General features: G+C 42.3%; 1 long non-coding RNA gene across 1 annotated transcript; it reads left to right on the forward strand.

Annotated features, from left to right (window-relative positions):
* The first annotated feature begins 1367 nt into the window (after positions 1–1367).
* Positions 1368–19660, forward strand: LOC125440401. Its single transcript, XR_007245692.1, has 3 exons — positions 1368–1714; positions 16041–16208; positions 19382–19660. It is a non-coding gene; the product is annotated as an uncharacterized LOC125440401 (long non-coding RNA).
* The last annotated feature ends 856 nt before the right edge of the window (positions 19661–20516 follow it).

The following is a 20516-nucleotide window of genomic DNA, read 5'->3' on the forward strand; positions in this document are numbered from 1 at the left end:
ATGCATCATCCTGTACCCTGCAGTGCCTAATAGTTATTATAATAATATCAATCTTACACTTTTTAATTTCTGAGAAGTCCATATTGGCCCTGTTCCTTTTATAGCCTTTTAAAAATAGGACAGGACAGCAGTAGAGATGAAAATTGCCTTCTGGATTACAAATGCCTGCTGCTATTGTGCATTTGCCTTTTCAACGGAACCTCTGAGAACATTATTATGCTGGCTCCAATTTGTACTGATAGCGCCAGAGTGACCATATCAAGTAATCTGGACTTTTTCTCCCCTACTGGTTGTTCGAGTGCCGTAATCGTTATCCATTTTTTGGAACATTTATCAGCATTGCTTAGTTATACAGTAGGAAGACCAAGCAGACTTCTTTTTAAAATAAATAATATGTACATCATATGCATGCAGGTAGATATCAATTTTAAGGAAGATCTAGTTCTAATGGGGGGAAAAAAACAGGAGTAACTATTTAAATCCATTTATTTGTGACCTCTTGAAATGCTCTAGTAATCAGAGGGATAAAAAGCTCCTCAGAGAACAAGTTCCAGCAAGGAGAACTAAAATGCCTTATACCAAGTCAAACTATTCATCCAAACAAATCATTCCTGTGCTTCAATATCTGAACTGGTAATGTATTTTATTTTAGTCTCAATTCATACTGCTGGTTCCTACCTAATGGACCATATCTCCCATTCCACTCCCAAGACCCAACTTCATTTCTCAAGTGCTTGTTTCCTTGCTGTGTCTTCTTTCAAGTTGATGCATTTTATGAACTTCTATCTCAGGCTGTTTCTGCACAGCCAAACAACAGCGTCCTAGGGATAGTAAAAAACACCATCCCTGGGGTGCTGTTTGCAGCGCCGTGCACATGCCCCCCAAGTGGTGCGGAGATGCCGCTTTTGAACCTCACTCATTGAGCAAGGTTTTTCAAAAGCGGCATCTCCCCGCTGGCGCAGTGCAAACTGCACAGGCATGAGGGCACCACTTTTATCCCCTCCGGTGTTAGCGAGGCACTTACCTTTCCTTCCTGTGCAGCTCTGGATGGCTGCAAAGACAGGCCCACAGGGGTCGGAGGGCAATGTGTGTGTGTGTTTGCAGCCATCCAGAGCTGTACAGGAAGGAAAGGTAAGTGCCTTTCAAGTTGGTGCATTTTATGAAATTATATCTCAGGCTGTTTCCGCACAGCCAAACAACAGCACCCTAGGGATGGTAAAAACTGCCCGCATGGTCCCAACACTCCACCAGCCTCAGTTTAGGCAAAGTTATTCTCACTGCACACGAATACACGATGCTGTGTTACTAAGTCAATAAAAGGGTTCACATTCACCCAGTAATTTTTCAAAAGTAGATAGGATATGGTCAAACATATGGTAAAGCTGGTAGGATTTGCAGATCAGTGAGGTCAGGGCATCTTTGGACTGGGGCCTCAAAATCTAGGGCGTCTCCAGCCAAGGTGTAAAATATTTTTGACACTCCTTCAAAGGTTTATCTTACAAATGCTGTAATAACACACTGTAGTCTCTGAACAACCCTTCAGTAATTTTCCTTTTTGTAACCCTGAGTCCACCAGGGCAGCTAAAGAGTTAGGATATTCCATATAAGGAAGAAAAGGCACAATCTTCTCAGATTCACTGGGGGACCTGAAGCTGCAGGCAGTTCCCCTCAGAAGGACTCCAACATCATTATAAACCACATATTAATATTCTAGGTAAGATAATTTTTTATACTTATTGTTGGAAGGGAAAATCGTGTTTATTTTAATTGGCTATTAGCTTGTATTTTTAAATACTATTTATTCCATGATTTATCCCATGTGCTGGTCACTCTTTAAATTTGGAGGGCCATTCAGCTGTTGATTACTGCCTTGATGCAGTGAACTGTTTTGCCATTATCTATGGCATTCATACTTTCTTTTCATCCACCACAAATAGATGAGCAGTTCTAAAAATGAGTAGCTCACTGTAATGCTTTACAAAGTCAATTGTTTAAATGTGTTTTGTCCTAAGCTCCTGGAGCACATACTCTGGCTATGAATAATTGACTCAGGCTTGCTGGACAATAACCAAGGTTCCTGATCCGCCAAAACATCTCTAATGTCAGGAGCATGCCTGTCAGTGCCTGGATGTCTTGTTGTGTGTAATTGTAAATGCTTTCCTGTTTCCCTCTTCCCTTCCTGGCAACCTCCTGGTGCCAGCTCATCTGCGAGAAGGTGTGAACGGTTCCCAGGTTCTTTGAAGCTCTGTAGTGCAAATGTTGTAGAAACTGTAAGGGACATTTGGTGTGGGGCGAAACGGGGAGGTTGAAGGACATTGGTCCTGGATCTGAGCTCTCTAGCTCAGATCCTGCTTTCGTATGTTACTCTACGCGTTGTTAGAAATAAACTGCTTTAGGACTTTCCTACGGTCTCTGTTATTTCCACGTTCGAGAGTCTGACATCTACTAGGTCTCTACTAGAAGAGCACATTGAGAAAAAATGTTACAATTTCAGATGAAGGCTTGGGGGGTGGGGGTACCATGACTGGTTATTTTCAAGTGGGATGTTACTAGTTTAGGATTCAATTCTGTGGGAGGTTGGGTGGAGGGACGGTGTTCCAGAGTTTGGGAGCATTATATTCAATTGAGGATGTATGCAAGTGTCTGGAGCAGCTGTTTATAAATATAATGTCACCAAATTTGCACATAACACATTAGAACCCCCCCCCCCTAAGTTTCAAGCAGATTGAACAATAAGGTTCAATTTTACAGACCCCCCCCCAGTTGGTGACTATATATGCAGCTTTCCTTTTAGTTATTTCTCAATCAGTGGTTAAACATCAACCTAACAAGTCAGTTCTGGTTCCCCTCCAGACTGTGCATGGATCAAATGGACACCTCCTTCTATGCAGTGGTGTAGCACCAAGGGGATGTTGGGGGGTGCGTAATACACTGAGCGCATGCCAGTGTGGGGGCGAGGCATGGGCAGGCATGGACATGGTAGGGGGGCAGTGTGCACACATGCCACAGGCACAGTTTTCCCTCGCAGTGGCTCTGCTTCCATGACAGCCAAATTGGGGGAACTGGCAAAACTCCCCACCCCCTTGAGTGGAAAGAGACCTTTGTATCCAAGTCATGGTTCTATGTCAGGGGAATGCTATCTAGGTGATTGAGATACATGCCCGGAACCATGTGTGGGAACGGGGCAGAATGTCTATAAATTTGTATTTGATCAAGAAATATGGAAGTCATATGAACCAAAGATGCTAAGAATCAAAATGGAGCTTCTGTATAGTGACCAGAGGACTGCATTTTTGCAGGTCAAAAGGCATTTTATAAGCTTGTTAGTGATTATGCAGGCAAGCAAAGATAAACATCTTTAAGATCTTGTCACTAAAGGCCAACGTGACAGAAGACATATTTTATAACTTTGGGTTAGAACTAGCTAATGAATGTGATTAGTTAATAGGGAAAAAGTGTTTTTATATATAGTTAAATGAACACAGAAATGATAATGAGAGATTCACATGTATTAGTATTTCACTATAATTCTATTGTGTTGGAATCAATAATCGTATAATCTTTTAAAAGTTAAAATCATGTTTTAAATAATTTCAAACTGGGAACAGGGAAGTTTTATGATCTAAAGGAATGTATGTAGATTCAAGCCTGCATTGCCGGAAGAGATATATCTATCTCTCTGAAGGAGCAAACTTAGAAAACTAAGAAAACAAGTTTTCTTGGAGACAACAAGCTAGTTTTATTGCAGCCCTTTGCATATGGGCAGAGAGGGTCACGAGCTAACAGCATGCAGCGTTTGAATAACAGAAGGAATGTAACACGTAGAATAGAGGCTGTCTAGATGTGACAAGGAGACAGAACTATCCAATGGGATTTTAAGGTTCATGCTTATAGCACATGAAAGAGGTATGGATCATGTACGTGGGTATAGTGATGATTGTATGACGTCTGTATTTTTGTATCTATAAAGACTAAGTTCTTTCGTATGGTGGGCGTGTCTCTTTCGAGAGCACCCAGGAGGGGTTCACCTTCTGTAACTTATCTAAATTCTGCTAAGTAAAAACTGTCTGTTTGTTTCTGATGTCAGATGTCTTTTGCTTTTTTTCTCTAACCTATCTTTCTCAAAACAGCTGAGCAGGCCGGACTTGAGTTCTGGCCTCACACATGCAACTGCTTAAAATAACAAATTGCTGCTGTTAGAAAGATATATGTAACCAGTCTGCTATATGTATCCACTGTCATCTGGACATTCTTTCTTTGGTCTTTACTTTATAGCTTCACACGCTTTGTAGACAACTAGGCTTCCCTTGGTACTCCTGTCTTATGGGAACTGCATTACATCTGTTATCTAGTCGGACAGGAAGTCAGGAGGCTTTCTCTTGCTATCTGCCGCTGACCTTGGGGTGCCTTAGCTCCAAAAACTGTTTTTCACAAATTCTTGAGAAAACGGGAGGGAGGGTTCACCCCGAGGGATAAAGCAGACTGTGAATGCCAGCCTCCTCAGAACTGGCTTTGCCAAGTACGGTGCTTCAATGCCTATTAAATAAAAGCTGATGATCAATACTTCAGAGTCCATTTATTGGCTTAAGGTTGCGAGACCTAATATTCTGTTCTCCTTGATTTCATCTTCACAACAACTCTCTGGTAGATCAGGCCAAGAGAATGTGATAGACCCAAGGTCCACCTACCAGCTAAATAACAAAAGATGGGTTTGACCACGGGTCATCCCAGGTCCTACTCCAGTGTTTTAGCCACTATATCATAGTGGATACATTCTTGGATTTCCAATAAGGGATGGATAGGACATTGCCTAATAAAGTGTGAAATCAGTGATGCCTGTGTGTGCTCTCAAATAGTAATCCCCAGAGGTGAGATCCAGCAGGTTCTCACAGGTTCCTGAGAGTAGGTTACTAATTATTTGTGTGTGCCAAGAGGGGGTTACTAATTGGTGATTTTGCCACGTGATTTTTGCCTTAGTTACGCCCCTCCTCTCAGCAGTAGTGCGCAGAACTTGAAGCAGTCTAGTAGGAGGTTCACCGGCGTGCGTGGCAGCATGCACCTGCATGCATTCGTTTCCCTCCCAAGGACTGGCACAGTGGCTGTATCCTTGCCACAGCCCCGCCCAGGAATGCCCCACCCCAGGAATGCCCGGCCACACCCCTGTCGTGCCCCGTCCAGCCCCATTGGCGCTACGCCACAGTTTGAATCCCACCACCATGGGAACCTGTTACTAAATTTTTTGGATCCCACCACTGGTAATCCCTGTTAGGCTGTTACAGTATTTTCTTTTGGGAAATGTGGGAAGATACATCCCCAAAAAAGCAAATTGCTGAGAGTTTCTTTGTCTCTGAATAAGGTTTCTTTGCTCTCTATTTTCCCTAATAGAGGAAATCCTGTGCTTTAACTGTAGACCAGGTTAAATGCTATACACTAAAAGCCATGCCAAGCGGAAGTTTTATCCAATACATTGGGGTGTACTTGGGGACATCTAACCTAATTGCATTACAAGAGACCAACAGGAATATGAGCAAGTATACCTTTGTAACAACAGAGAGTAGTGTTAAACTCTGGGGGCTGTCTACCTGGCAGTACTCTAGCCACAGGTTAAATCTATATGGCCTCCAAGGAGTCTAGAAAGCTCCTCAAAAGGTTAAGCTGCTTCATCCACAGTCTGTTAGTCAGACAAAGTATGCCCTAGCAAGCAAAGAGGGATTTGCCTTGGATTGACACCAGGTTCTTTTAGAGGGCTTGCTTTCCCCAATAGAGTGAAGGACACTTCTGTGAATTGCAGAAGAGTAATGGCAAAAAAAATCCTTAAATATATCTCTGCACTGATCTCTTCTGTTTTCATCCTGAAAACCCACCAGAGAACAACCAGATCAACTTGCTCACTGCTACTAGGTATACGTATTTAGTTAATATCACTAAGTTGCACAGTCAGGAAAGCATGAAATCACATGCATTAAACTGTCTTCAAGTTAGTATATTGCAGCTGAAAAAAAGAACTTTCTTTTACTGAAGTTTATTCACATTCACATGCCTTTTTCAGTACAAGAAATAGAAGCCCAATTTAAGTAATACTATTCCCTACTACAACTGGCCAGCTAATACAGCTGCATGTGTGCAAGCATGAGACCAGGAATGTTCTCTTGGCTTTTTTGCACAGGACCAATTTGCAGAAGTGTCTTACGTCTTACAAGGAGAGAGAGTAAAGGTACAGAAAGAGAAGGTTGGCCATTTCCGCATGGCCATGATGGGGGTTGGGTCGGCGTTATGTACGAACGGTCCCGGTTGCGATGGGGAGGATGGCGCAGCATCTGCACAGACTGCGCCATCCCCCAAATGCCTCACCGTGTCCTCCAGCCTCCGGCGCATCGCACAGGCCAGGGGACACGCCCCCCCCGCCCTGCGCGACAGCTCTGTGGCCTGTGCGATGTGCCGGAGGACAGAGGACACGGTGAGGCGTTTGGGAAAGGGAGGGGAATGGCGCCTTCCAGCCGCTGCCATTCGGACGGCAGCAGCTGGAAGCCACTGTTTCCCAAAAACCTAGTTGGGGAAGCGAGGTCAGGAAACAGCGGCTTCACGCTGCTGGGGAGGTGCGAGGGCGGCGTGGCTGCAATGCAACTGCGCCCCCCATGCGAACAGCTCCCTGGGGATGGAGTTTTTGCCATCCCCAGGGTGCTGTTTATGGCCCATGTGGAAAGGGCCATTGAGTCAGACAGAAGCTTCTAGCTTAGACGAAGAGTGGCATCCCATGTATGAACAGTTTAGTTCTAGAGCAAAGGGAAATATAGCGCCCACCAGTGTCCAGGCATGCTGAATCACATGTCCTACTACAACTATTATTGTCATTATTTATTGGATTTGGTATACCTCTAAATTACCGAAGGGTTCTACAACATTTTAATATTTTAGCAATTATTTTCATGTGCCCTTGAGAGCCTTCTACAATCTTTTATGAGAGTTGCTACCTTCAGATTGTCAGAGTCCTCGTCAAAAAAATAAACAGAACAGATGACAGTGTACGGTGCACTGACTGGATCGATAACTTTATAGGATGATCTGAAACTGAAAAAAAATTTAGATGGGTCAAGATACAACCCCCTGGAACACAGCAATGGCTACTGCTGACTGCCTGAATTTCACTATATTTTTCTAGAACTAACAGGTTACGTTTGAATGAACTGAAAAACAGATGTCTGTATGGGAGGCTGAATTAGGAAGTAAGAATGGTCCAATATTCAATATCTTGTTTCTTTTTAAATGTATGCCTATTTTGGTCATCCTTCTTCATTCTTTGCTTTTGCTGTTGGTTTGTAGAATTTTTTTTGTACTGGATGCAAATGTCTAGTTTATATATGCAATCTATATGTACAATGTGGGCAATTTACATATCATGTAAATGCATCACGTATGATGCTGGTTTACCTGTGCACAAAATTGAAAAATGCAAACATGTTATCAGAAAAAAATGAGTTCAAACAAATGAAGTGATGCACCAATAAAATAGTCCACAAATGAAAATGATGCACGAACAACTCTATTTTACATGTTTTTGCAGAATGGAACTAGTGAAGGAGCCTTCCTGTTTTGCCCCAATAGATCAATCTGGGTTCTTGGGGCCACCATAGAGAATTCTGGGGTAGAGGCACCCACTGATCTTATTGATTTACAGGGAAGACCTTTTAAAAGGCTAAGCTTAGGTGAGGGAAACTGTCATATGGGAGATGGAAGAAAACAATGGAGTTGGGTGAAAGTATTTTTTTATAGATGAATTAAATTTCTTCTCCAGCAATAAACCTGGGTCATGTATAACCTCTGGACTTATAACTGATTCAGCAAAGGTCAGCTGAACCACATCAAATATGGGAAGGACAATACCATCCAAGATAACAGCTTTACTAGAAACCTGGATATATGCAGGAAATTTCTGAAGCAATGTAATATCTTGCCAGATGTGGGGGGAAGATGAGAACTATCAGTCATTCTGTCTTCCAGTTCATGCATTAAAGTGCTCCCAATTCATGTAGCCAGTGTGAAATACTTGAGAATGTGCCGAGTTGTCTGTTAGGGTTTGTGATGTTTGTCTTGTGCTTATATGGGGGGCAACATATGATCCACTGATAACATCGTGGGCCCTACCTATTTCCTCCCTTCCTTGGCCTTGGTTCGGGCGCCTGTTTAAACAATTTTGTCTTAACATACTTCTGCTGTTTTAATTTATTGCTGCATAGTTTTTAAGGGATTTAAGTTTTTATGTTGTTGATTTACTGTTCGTTAGAACAGCCATTTTGTGAGACGCCTCGATCCCTTTGGGGATGAGGCGGCCTATAAGTTTAATAAATAAATGAATGAATGAATGAATGAATGAATGAATGAATGAATGAATGAATAAATAGACAGTGCCATACAGCCCAGAAACCACACAGCACCCCAGTGATTCTGGCCATGAAAGCCTTCAACAATAAATCTATGGTCTATTTTCTAAAAACCTATCTTGAAGTATTCACATTTATTCACATTGTGACTACCAAGCATTAAACTTTACTTTAGCTGAGGATACTTTTGTTTCTGCTTATCTGGCCAGTTCATTAAATTGTTGATCCAAAGATTCTAATGGACCTTGACAGAGTAGCTTACTGTGACTTACTTTAGCCTTGTCATACTGCTTAATGGCTTTGGAAGCAAAGTGGTCCAATGGCTGCCAACAATTATACTTTTGACTTTCCTCAGCTTGACAAACATTCTTGAAGGGCATCAAGTCTTTGTTTAATTCAGACCTTGCATTAATCCACCATAGAAACATCGACATCTGGTAATGATTTTATAGAAAGTTGTACAAAGATTAGCTGTTTATTCATGGTATTGGTGCTTTACAATATTTCGTTTTTAAAAAGGTAAAGCACCCAGTCAGTAATGACACATGGGAAAACATTATATCAGCATGTTTACTAGGTAGACTATGTTTATGGGGTGGTTCAGCTGACCTCTGAAGATGCCAGCCACAGATGCAGGCAAAACTTCAGGAGAGAATGCTGCTAGAACATGGCCATACGACCCAGAAACCACAGACCATAGATTAATTAAAAATGTACAATTGTGAAATTGGTAAAAAGATGGACTTGCTTATCAGCAATCCCATAGATCAAGCTTTGATTTGATGGCCATCCAATGCAACTTGGGGGATCCTGTTTCAGTCATAGCAACACCCCTAATCAGATTTTGCAATCATAAATGAAGATTTTGTCTCAGGTAGCCAGTATCTGTCTGTTATTTGGGAGGGAGGATATAGTGAGTTTCCATCAGTATTACAGGTTAGAGTCAACTGGATCAAAAAAAGATTTAGAAGCAAACCTCATGTTCCAGGTGCATTCTCATCTGTCAAAGGCATTTTCCCTACTCAGGGTCATATCATTATAAAATGGCTAGGGGGCTGCAGGAGAGCCAGTTTAGGTAAGGAAGGGAGGTCAGAGCCTTGGCACAAATCCGCTGACTCTGGGAGACAGTGGTACATCCAGGAGAGGCTATAGAGCCGTGGTGGCGAACCTTTTGCACTCCAGATGTTATGGACTACAATTCCCATCAGCCTCTGCCAGCATGGCCATGCTGGCAGGGGCTGATGGGAATTGCAGTCCATAACATCTGGAGTGCCAAAAGTTCGCCACCACTGCTATAGAGGCTGCCCAGAGCTCTTCTCATTTGAGCCCCAGATCTCTCTCTCTCACACACACATACACACACATGCACACACACACGCTTCTGTGCTGGTCACAGGCCAATGGAGCTGAGTTTTGCCTGCTCCAGAGGACCTTGCAGAGGAGATTTGGTGAAGTCTCTTGGGGCATGTCTTTGTAACTACAAAGAAACAACCCCTAGAGAATCATAGCATGAGACCTTGAAGCTTCACAGCATTGGATCCATGGAGTTTAAACAAAGAAATGGAACAACCACAAAATGGGGGCCAGGAATCATATTGAGAAGGTAAATACAGCAAATGTGTGTGTGTGTGGAGGGGGGAGGTTAAATGTTTTGAAAATCTTTGCAAAACATTTTCAGGGGCTTGTGTGAAATGGATTCAGCTGTAGCGAACAGTCCTACCACAGTTGCAAACTCTTTAGGCAAAAATTAAGCACTTGGTCCCTTTCCTATTCAAATTATATGAACTTTCAAATATTTTATTTTAACTGGATTGCATATACATTTTTTTAAAAAGTTCTGTAAGCACCACTTAGTCATATAAAGTCAAGAGAGGAACGTGGCCTGTAGTGTTTGTGAAGCAGCTATTTCCCAGGAATATTTCAGCCAATAAATCTTCCTCCCCCTTTCCCCTAATTCAGTGACAACAGGACCAATTGAAATAGTCAAGTAAATTATCCATCACTTAGAATGACTCACTCAAGTGCAGAAGAAATAAAAATTACTGTCACATTAAATGTCAAATCTGGTAAAAACCTGATGATCGCTTCTAAATGACTTGACAGCTCTGATCAGCTTATTCTGTGTAACAGACAGTAATCTCTTATTCTGCTGACCACACTAATCTTGAGTTGTGATCCCTGGGATCTGAATAATGTTTAATGAACAAGAAGTGAAAGGAAGAAATAATGACTCTAATCGTACAAAACAGGATAAAGTACTCCATTAGATCAACAATGTGTGAAATCACAAAGAACAAATATATTTTATTTTAGCATTTTCTCCTGTGGAACCATACAGTTTGGACTGCTGTCTGTGATGGACAGTTAATTGCTGATGTGCTATACCTGCCTGGAAACCTTGATGGACAAGGGATTCAAACAAAGGAATTCGACTGTTGACCTGGGAAAGTGACAGCTCAGAGTGGCAGCTAGAGGTTGGCAACTACAACAAAAGAAGAATAGTGTAGGGTCAAGGAGAATTCTGAGATAGGGAAGTAAAACTACCATGTTTCCCCGAAAATAAGACAGTGTCTTATATTAATTTTTGCTCCCAAAGATGCGCTATGTCTTATTTTCAGGGGATGTCTTATTTTTCTGTGTTCTGTTTGTCGGGCATGCTTCCAAACAAAAACTTTGCTACATCTTACTTTTGGGGGATGCCTTATATTTCGCACTTCAGCAAAACCTCTACTACGTCTTATTTTCAGGGGATGTCTTATATTCGGGGAAACAGGGTAGTAGCCCTTTATTGAGAGAAATAGCTCGTAGGCACTAGGCAGTGATCCTATCCAGTGTTAAAGAAGGCCAACTGGAACTGGTACATATGTTCCTGCCTCCATATACTTGAAACGTTTGTGTCAAATAAGTGTATTCCTGCTTACCTAAAGGATGAACATTCCAGGGATCTCTCTCAACCATTACCAACACCTGTTGGTAGAACAAAACAGCTCTTCATAAACGGTTGTATATTGTCATACAGTTTCCTTCATTCCTGTTGCCTTTTCAACTGCCAAGTTTAAAGCTGAAACCTCCCTGACAGTCTGGTTTAACCATTTCTCCATAAGAGAGAGAGAGAGAAATAAAACAGTGTATGTGTTGCTAATTCATAGCAGCTTCTCATGTACCATTATATATATATATATATATATACACACACACATAAACACACATAAACACACATAAACACACATAAATATAAATACACACACACACACACACACACACTATCTATCTATCTATCTATCTATCTATCTATCTATCTATCTATCTATCTATCTATCTATCTATCTATCTATCTATCTATCTATCTATCTATCTATCTATCTATCTATCTATCTATCTATCTATCTATCTATCTATCTATCTATCTATCTATCTATCTATCTATCTATCTATCTATCTATCTATCTATCTATCTATCTATCTGCCTGCCTGCCTGCCTGCCTGCCTGCCTGCCTGCCTGCCTGCCTGCCTGTCTGTCTGTCAGTCATCTAAACATGGAGGAGGGAGGAGTCAGAAAAACAAAGAAAAAGAAAAGGAGCCACTTGGTTATAAGATAAAGGAAGTGGGGAATGGTCCTACTGTAATTGTGTATTTTAATACATATATTAAAAACATTTAGTACCTTATGGATTATGTTTTGTTTGCGGAAAAAGCTCCAAAATTTCTTTGTACATCATTTTAGCGGAAAATCCAGCAGCAACTTAAGTGTGGAACCCTCCTGAAAAATGTTGTCAATTTAAGCTCACAACTCTTTAAGGCTCATTCCGCACATGCAGAAGAATGCACTTTCAAACTGCTTTCAGTGCTCTTTGAAGCTGTGCGGAATAGCAAAATCCACTTGCAAACAGTTGTGAAAGTGGTTTGAAAATGCATTATTTTGCGTGTGTGGAAGGGGCCTAAACCTTCCTCAAGATTCCTCAACTGATTTGGGGAAGGGGGAGGTTAGGAAAGTGAAGGAGCTCAATAGGGAGTGATCTCTATGGTATACTTTAGAACCTGCATTTCTAAAGTACCATTTAATTTAGAAGAAATGCTCTTTGGATCAGTTTTAATCCTGGGAAAAATCTAAATTCACCTGGAGTTCAGTACATCAAAGCTCAAGGTAGCAAAGGTTTAAAAGGATCTGGATTGAAAAGAGTATTTGGCAGGATTCCCATCTTTATGTTCTTTCCTGTTCCCAGACCTTGGATGACTTGACCAAACTTTTATCTATTCTTCCACTATTCCCAAATTTACAGGTATTTTCCAAGATTACATGCAAATGTATCCTCAAAAAGATGTTTCTTTGAGGAGAATTTCTATATTTGTTTTCTGTTCTTGTCGGGGGAGGTTCATTTGACAGTGATACCCCTTTTTGAAAAAGTTTTCCCAAAGCCAATTTGGGCTTCTCTTATGGTTTTCACATAAGGAGAAGTCCCAGAACTGCTTCAAATTTTGCTTCAAAATTTCAGTACCTTGAGCAGCACCTCAGTTCCTGTTGATTTCTTCTCTTTGGCCCACTCCACGCAGGCCAAAAACACTGGTGTGGGGTCGATAAAAACACTGGTTGGGGTGAGAACTTCACATGGCCATCACCTCTGAAATAGACAGCACCGTGCTTCCCCCCTCCCCCCCAACCAGTGTAGAAATGGTGTTTCTATGACTTGCCAAACTAGCGAGTCTTTTGGAAACAGCATTTTCCACCCAGTGCTGAGCGAACAGCACCGCGTCAGTGATGCGGCTTTTAGGCACCTCTGTTTTGTTTGACAACTTCCCTTCCTTTCCCCTGCAGAGCTCAGCAGGGATGAGGGGACATGCCTCCTGCCCTCTGACCCCCAAGGTGTTGCTATGGCCACGGAGGGGGGTGATCTTCCCACGGAGGGAAGATAAGTTTACAAACAAAATAGAGGCGCCTCCATGCGGGCCACAGCAGTTCTGAGGCTGCCTTTGTTTGACCAACATCCAGGAACAGCATCATTCAGCAATCGAAAAAGAAAAAAAAAGTATAAAACAGTGCACCTTCACTATCACAATACATATAGTATTAATAGAGCAAAAAGCAAGGGAGGAAATTAGAGAAATGTTTCTGTTAGGGGATGGCAGCAAATGGAAGGTCAAAGCTACCCATTACTTAATGGAGATACAAAGGGCATGGAAATTATTAATGCCATTTTGCTGCAGACTTTCATCCTTTATGAGAAGGTTCATTGTGAGTAGATCATTAACACAATTAGTGCTGACAAACAGAAGAAGGATTGAAAGCCAATCAAAAGAAGAATAGGTCAAAGTTTGGTCAAGTCATCCATTAAGGCAATCAGCCTGCCCTCAGTTGCAGGGGGGAGGGGAAATAATCTCCTTTTAGCAGAGGGCTTGAACTTTAAAGTAGAGGACAGATGATCACATGTTTGAATGCTTGAGGGAAAGTGCCCTGCATCAGTGACTGATTTATGATAGTCATCAAAGGCTTGTTCATGTGGTTCTTACATGGGCTCTTTCCACACATGCAGAATAATGCACTTTCAATCCACTCTCAATGCACTTTACAGCTGGATTTTACTGTGTGGAATAACAAAACCCACTTGCAAAAAAGTACATTGTTTGAAGAAGCTCCAATGGGAGCTAATTGTAGATGAGACTACCCATTTGAGGATCTATAACTTTGGATTCCCTGAACCAACCTTCACCAAACCTGGGAAACATCATCAGGAGAGTCTCCTGCTGATATCACCCAGGTTTAGTGAAGTTTAGTTCAGGGGGTCCAAAGTTATGGAACCCCAAAGTGGGTGCCTCTATTCCTTTGTTTCCGATGGGAGCTAATAGTAGATCGAACTATCCTTTTGAGGATCCATAACTTTGGACTCCCTGAACCAAACTTCACCAAACCTGGGTGGTATCATCAGGAGAGTCTCCTGAAGACAGCCTGAAATTTTGGTACTGCTAGCTCTAACTTTGCTCTCCTGACAGGCACCCCCAAATTTCCCCCAGATTTTCCCTTTAAATCCACCCCATTTTGGGCGGATTTAAAGGGAGAATCTGGGCTCCCTAGTTTAAACAACATTAAAAGTGCTGTTGTTTTTTGGGGGGGGTAGGGGAGAATCCACCCTGAAACAGCATCATTTTCAATGTTGTTTAAACTAGAGAACCCAGATCCTCCCTTTAAGGTGTATTTAAAAGGATATATGCCAATAAAGGCTTGTGTTGTTGTTGTTGTTGTATTTAAAAGGAGAATCTGGGCTCCCTAGTTTAAACAACATTGAAAGTGATGTTGTTTGGGGGGTGGGGTGGGGGAATCCACCCTGAAACACCCTGAAACTAGGAAGCCCAGATTCTCCATTTAAGGTGGATTTAAAAGGAGATTTGGGGCTCTCTAAACAACATTGAAAGTGATGCTGTTTCAGGGAGGATTACCCCACCACACCCAAAAACAGCATCACTTTCAATATTGTTTAATCTAGGGTAGATTCTCCCTTTAAGGGAGATTTAAAAGGAGAATGTGGACTCCATAGTCTAAACAACATTAAAATGATGCTGTTTCAGGAGGGATTACCCCACCACACCCCAAAACAGCATCACTTTCAATATTGTTTAATCTAGGGAGCTGAGATTCTCCCTTTAAGGTGGATTTAAAAGGAGAATCTGGGCTCCCTAGTTTAAACAACATTGAAAATGATGCTGTTTTTGTGTGGATTCCCCCCACCCTGAAACAACATCACTTTCAATGTTGTTTAAACTAGGGAGCCCTGGTGTGTTCAGATTTGTGAGCTAGGGCATGTTCTATAATGTGATAGTGACTTTGAGATGACCTGGTGCAAAAAACCCCCATTCTTTACCATTCTTTAATTGTGAGAGGGGGCAACCACCCATTCGGGCAGGGGGGGTGGAAAACTCAGATTTTGCCCCAGGCTCCATTTTCCCTAGCTGCGCCTCTGAGGGGGAGACATCTCACAGCAACCATGAATTGCTTTGAGGGGTATGAGTGTGAACAAATATTATGGTAAGGGGGGGGGGGGCTGAAAACATTTTACAAATATTTTAGGTGATCTGTGTGGAAAGGACCACAATGTGACAAGCTTATTACCCACTGTGTTTCTCTGACAGAACAAGGATTTGAACTTAGGGTTCCCAGATACCAGCATGATGGTTTAACCATTGCATCACAATGTGTAGAAACAGTCTAATATAAGTACATTTGATTTTCTATCTCTCTATGAAACGGGGGGAGGGGGGAATGAATCCTTTGGTACTCAGTGTAAACGATGACACTTCAGTATGATGCTGAGTGAGAAAAAATAAAAATACTTCCTTCCATTTTTATTAACTAATTTTATGTGTCTCTATAAAATAGAACTCATATGATGGGTAGGAGGAGTCTGGGGATAATTCCACTAATGTTCTTTGGTTTAATTACTCCACAGGACAATTTCAAGTTTACTTAATTATATAACCAAGGTTCAATAAAACAAAAAGGTCACAGAATTATTTTTAAAGTAGCCTCAGGAAAGTTGAATAAAATTAGCTCCAGTGAACCATGGGATGGACATTATATGACAACGGTTTTTAGCACTGGAAAAGGTGTTGTTTGTTTAATTGGAGTGCTGTCCTGAACTGGAAACTTACATGGAATTACTTCTATTTTAACAGTCTCCTCTTCAAATAATGATGGATCCAACAGCACCTTTCTTGGACACTTCCTATCCTTATTACATCCCCTGTTCCATGTCACTATTGTCACTGTTGGTCATGCGATGCCTGCCAGAAACTTTCTGATGGTCGAAGAGGTCCCATCCTCTTTTGTCACTAGTGGAAAAGGTGGTTGGATCCAACCTCTTGTCCCACTTTCACAAACCCATCATTTGTGGCAGTAATGCACTTTAGTATGGGTTGCATTCTCCCAAGCCTGAGTTTTATGAAAACTGAGAGGTACGTCATTCTGTTTTGTGCCAAGCTGATTAACCTTTAAATCCCCTTAAAATTATGATAGGTATGAGCCAATCGGTTTGAATTTAGCACTGATTACTTGGTTTGAATTTAGCACTGATTACTTGGTTGCTAAACTAGGTCTCCTGGACTGGTGGTACATGTTTCACCAGCAGCCCTTTTTCTCCACTTCTGCTTGGTGTGCTGGTGGTAGTGGGGAATGTGGAGGACCATTGTCAGTAACAATATTATGATATCACTTCTGGCATGGTCTGCAAGTGATGCCACTAAGTGAGGTTAAACTATAATGTTTTAGGGCAAATGCTAGAGTGTGGGCTCTCCATCATGATGTCACTTCTGGGTTGCACCAGAAGTTACTTCACTGCATCACCAGTGACATCATGATGTCACTGAAGAGGTCCCTTCTCATTCCATTATGTGTCCCAATTACAATTACCCTAGCCCAATGGTGGCAAACCTTTGGCACTCCAGATGTTATGGACTACAACTCACATCAGCCCCTGCCAGCATGGCCAATTGGCCATGCTGGAAGGGGCTGATGGGAATTGTAGTCCATAACATCTGGAGTGCCAAAGGTTCGACACCACGGCCCTAGCCCAATTACAAGGTTGTGTTTTTTTAAAAAAATCAGGAAATCAGAGATACTTGCCTTTTGTGTATAAATCTATCAATATATTTAGACCATCTGGAGATGTCTTTCTCTCTGTTTTCCCAATGGCTGACTCTAGGGGAGGGGCTGTAGCTGAGGAAGTACATCTATTTTGCCTGCAGAAGGTCACACATTCATTAGGCCTGCAGAAGGTCACACACATTACTATACTGGCAGTAGAAAGTAATGTAAAAGATTTCCACCAGAGACCCTGAACAATCATTACCAGTCAGTGTTAGACAATCTAGATCTAAGGTGTGTATAAGACATCTTCATGCGCTCTGTCTGGTTATTTTGTTTTGTTAAGAAAGCCTAATTTTTTTTTTGAATTTTAGACTATTTTTTTCATTGCAAGCTCATTTGTGGGTCATGCCCCACGAAGAGGATTAAAAACATAATTACGAATGGTGATTACTATGTGAGATAAACGGAAGCATTGGGTTCCTTACAGATCACTTCTTCCTGGTGAACACTGCTGATAACACAAACCAATGAAGAGACACTTCTTCATAATTAGTATCTAACAAATATATTGTAAATGTTAAAGTGTAACAAATGTTACCTTGCAAATACAGAGCCGTGTCTGATACAATAAATATACTACGCAGCATGGCATAGTTGGAGTATCCAAGGAATTCTTTCACTTCAACTACCCACTTCAAACTCCCAAAGTCAATGCTCTCTAGGAGGCTTCTCAGCCCATTTTAGCTAGTCCTATTTTACATCCACCCTCCCGGTTGGGTTTTTTTCTGTGACGGAAGAACTACATGTCCCCATTGAGATGGAACACAACTTTCTCCAAACACCTTTTTAAGGTACTTTGTAGGCTTTCATATGGGAAAAGGAGGATGTAAATATTTTCATTCAAAATGTTTTAATTTAACTTCACTTAATTTAACTTAATTGTTAGACTTGTATGCTGCCCTTTCCCTCACAGGCTCCGTGGGCTTCCATATTTCCAGAAGAAAAAAACACTATAAAATTGTGGCGCTTCCCCTCCCTGCGCGGGGCCCTTGGGCGATGGAACCTTCCCTCCCTCCCTGTCCTGGGGGTTGTCCTCCCCAGAGATGTTCTTTTCCAATTAGCCCGAGGGGCCAAGAAACAATTTAGCCCACAGGGCGCCTGGTGTTGAAGGCTGCCCCCTCTGGCTTCTCCAGCTGTCTCTTCCCTAAACACTCCCTGCGTGTCAGGCCCCGCCCCGCCACAGTTGCCTCACTAACGGCCGGAGTTGGCTAGACAGCTGATGTGCCACGCCCAGTTGCCTCACTGGACGAGCAACTGCTGCCTGACGGGAGGTGGCCCTGGCACACCCTCCCAACGCAACCTCCTCACGAACTGTCTGGCCCTTCCACCACTCCATACCCCTCCCACGTCATCCTGCTGCAGCGGCAGCTCCTGAGCTTCCCTTTGCTCTCCCTTAAATCCCCTTCCCAGACTCAAAACCCTCCCCCTGCCCAGCTGCAGCACGTCCATTCCTATCCGATCGGGCTCAACTGCACTCCGGGCGCGGCCGGAGCTACGGAGCTTCGTTTCTTTGAAGCATCCTCGCGTCGAAGCTTCAACGCGTTTCCGCGCTGGTCCTGAGGAACCCCCCTGCCTGGCCAGCCTCAGGATCACCAGCTTCAGTCCAAGCGCGGAGGCGGCTACTATCGCTCCGCCCGTGCCCGGACAAAAATAACAACAAATACAATTTAAAATCTAATCTAACCTGATGGCAATCAGTCATAAGAACTTCGTAACCAATACCAGATGCCAGGTGGAATGCAAATGGTAGAGCAGAGGGAAGGGGGGGCACAATAATGGGAAACAACCACAGCTGCCTCAAACATATGCCTAGTGAAACAGGTTTGTCTTACGGGTGCAGTGAAATTGACTCACATCCTGCAGGGCTCTGGTGTCACTCACCAGAATATTCTACCAGGTAGGGGCCAATATTGAGAAAGCCCTGACCCTGATTGAGGCTATCTGGATCTTTCTTGGGCCAGGGACCACCAGTAGATCTTCATTTGCTGATTATCAGTGATCTTTGGGGGGCATACCAGGAGAGGCAGTCCCATAGATACATGGGTCCCAGAACAGTTAGAATCATAGAGATGGAAGAGACCACAAGGGACATCAAGTAGCAGAGCGCTCGACTAGATGGACTCTGGTCTGATCCAGCGAGGCTCTTTCTTATGTTCTTACATGCTAGGAATGGAGCATTAAAATATTATACAGGAACAGAGCAGGTCCAGATAGAATCACATTCTTACACCAGTATTTGAAAACTACAGCAACTACAGTATGGGCAGTGTACAAATGTTATGGGTTGAATTCAGCCAAGTTGTTTTTAAAAAAATCAATCTCAGTAAATTCCCCTTTTAATCACCATTCCACATGGTTTTTGTTCATACAGATCCCATGATCCCCAGTCCAGCTTTCTTGGTGGTCAACAGAGAACCCATCCTACCTTTTTTTTTTTACCAATGGATGAACTTACACTATGAATCATACTGAAGACAACCCTATAAATCATTTTAAAATAGCTTATATCATAGGAGCAGAAGAGAGAAAGATGTAGACTAGCTAACTTCTCTTCTCATTACGGTTCTTTCTGGTACCATTTTACTGCTTAGATGTGTATTTGGGAGATTGAGTTAGCCCATAAATGTTTCATTGCTCATGATCAGTGTTCAGATCTCACCTTTCTTGCTCTGTGAGTCTCATTAAAAATCTTGGTTTTCCTTGGAACTCTACAAATGCTTTTCATGAAGAGGACTCACCAGCACTCACTAAAAAACTTTTGGTTTTGATAGAGGTCCATGCCAGTTGTAGTCTCAGGTCTGGTCAGGCATGTTTTCCTCTCCTTTGCCCTGCCACCCTCAGACACAAACCAGATCTAGGATGTAAGATCCCTGCTCCCTCTCCAATCAAGATCCCTTAGACAGTAGGAAGCAGAGCCCATTTTTGGAGAAAGCAGAGCTCATTTTATTTTGGCCTTAGTTTTTTTTAATAGACTCTCCCTTTTTAGAGTCTAAGAGCCAACAGATCTGAAATGTGGGGAGTCTCAGAAAGGCACCTTGAGCTATGACACTGGAAAGTCCCAGAAAGAAGAAAAAGTGTTGCTGGAATTAAAAGCTGGAAATGTGGCATATCTGTCTCAAGATCAAAAGCTGAGAACATTACCCTTTGTCCACACACCCTGAAGGTGATTGCTCAGCCCAAGGTTAGAGTTTCAATCAAAGAAGTCAGTAAAGTCATGAAGCTACAGTCCACCCACAATCTCATTAGTCATTTTTGTCCTTCTTGAGTCTCTGTGCTCATGCAGGTTTGGCTCACAGTAGCTGAATCAAAGTAATTGTCCCCCAATTTTCCCACTATGTTTGACAGTAGTTAACTTTAAATCTGCTAGTAAGATTCAAGCTTCTTATCTTGATCCGATCTAAAGTCAGAATGCTCAAATTGTCACTGAGACTTAGGACTTTCTGTCCATAAAAGAAAAGTCCCAAGTCCCAGGAAACAGGCCCACACACAGTGGTGGGATTCAGCAG

Source organism: Sphaerodactylus townsendi, linkage group LG10 (assembly GCF_021028975.2).
Source record: "Sphaerodactylus townsendi isolate TG3544 linkage group LG10, MPM_Stown_v2.3, whole genome shotgun sequence".
Classification (NCBI taxonomy): Eukaryota; Metazoa; Chordata; class Lepidosauria; order Squamata; family Sphaerodactylidae; genus Sphaerodactylus; species Sphaerodactylus townsendi.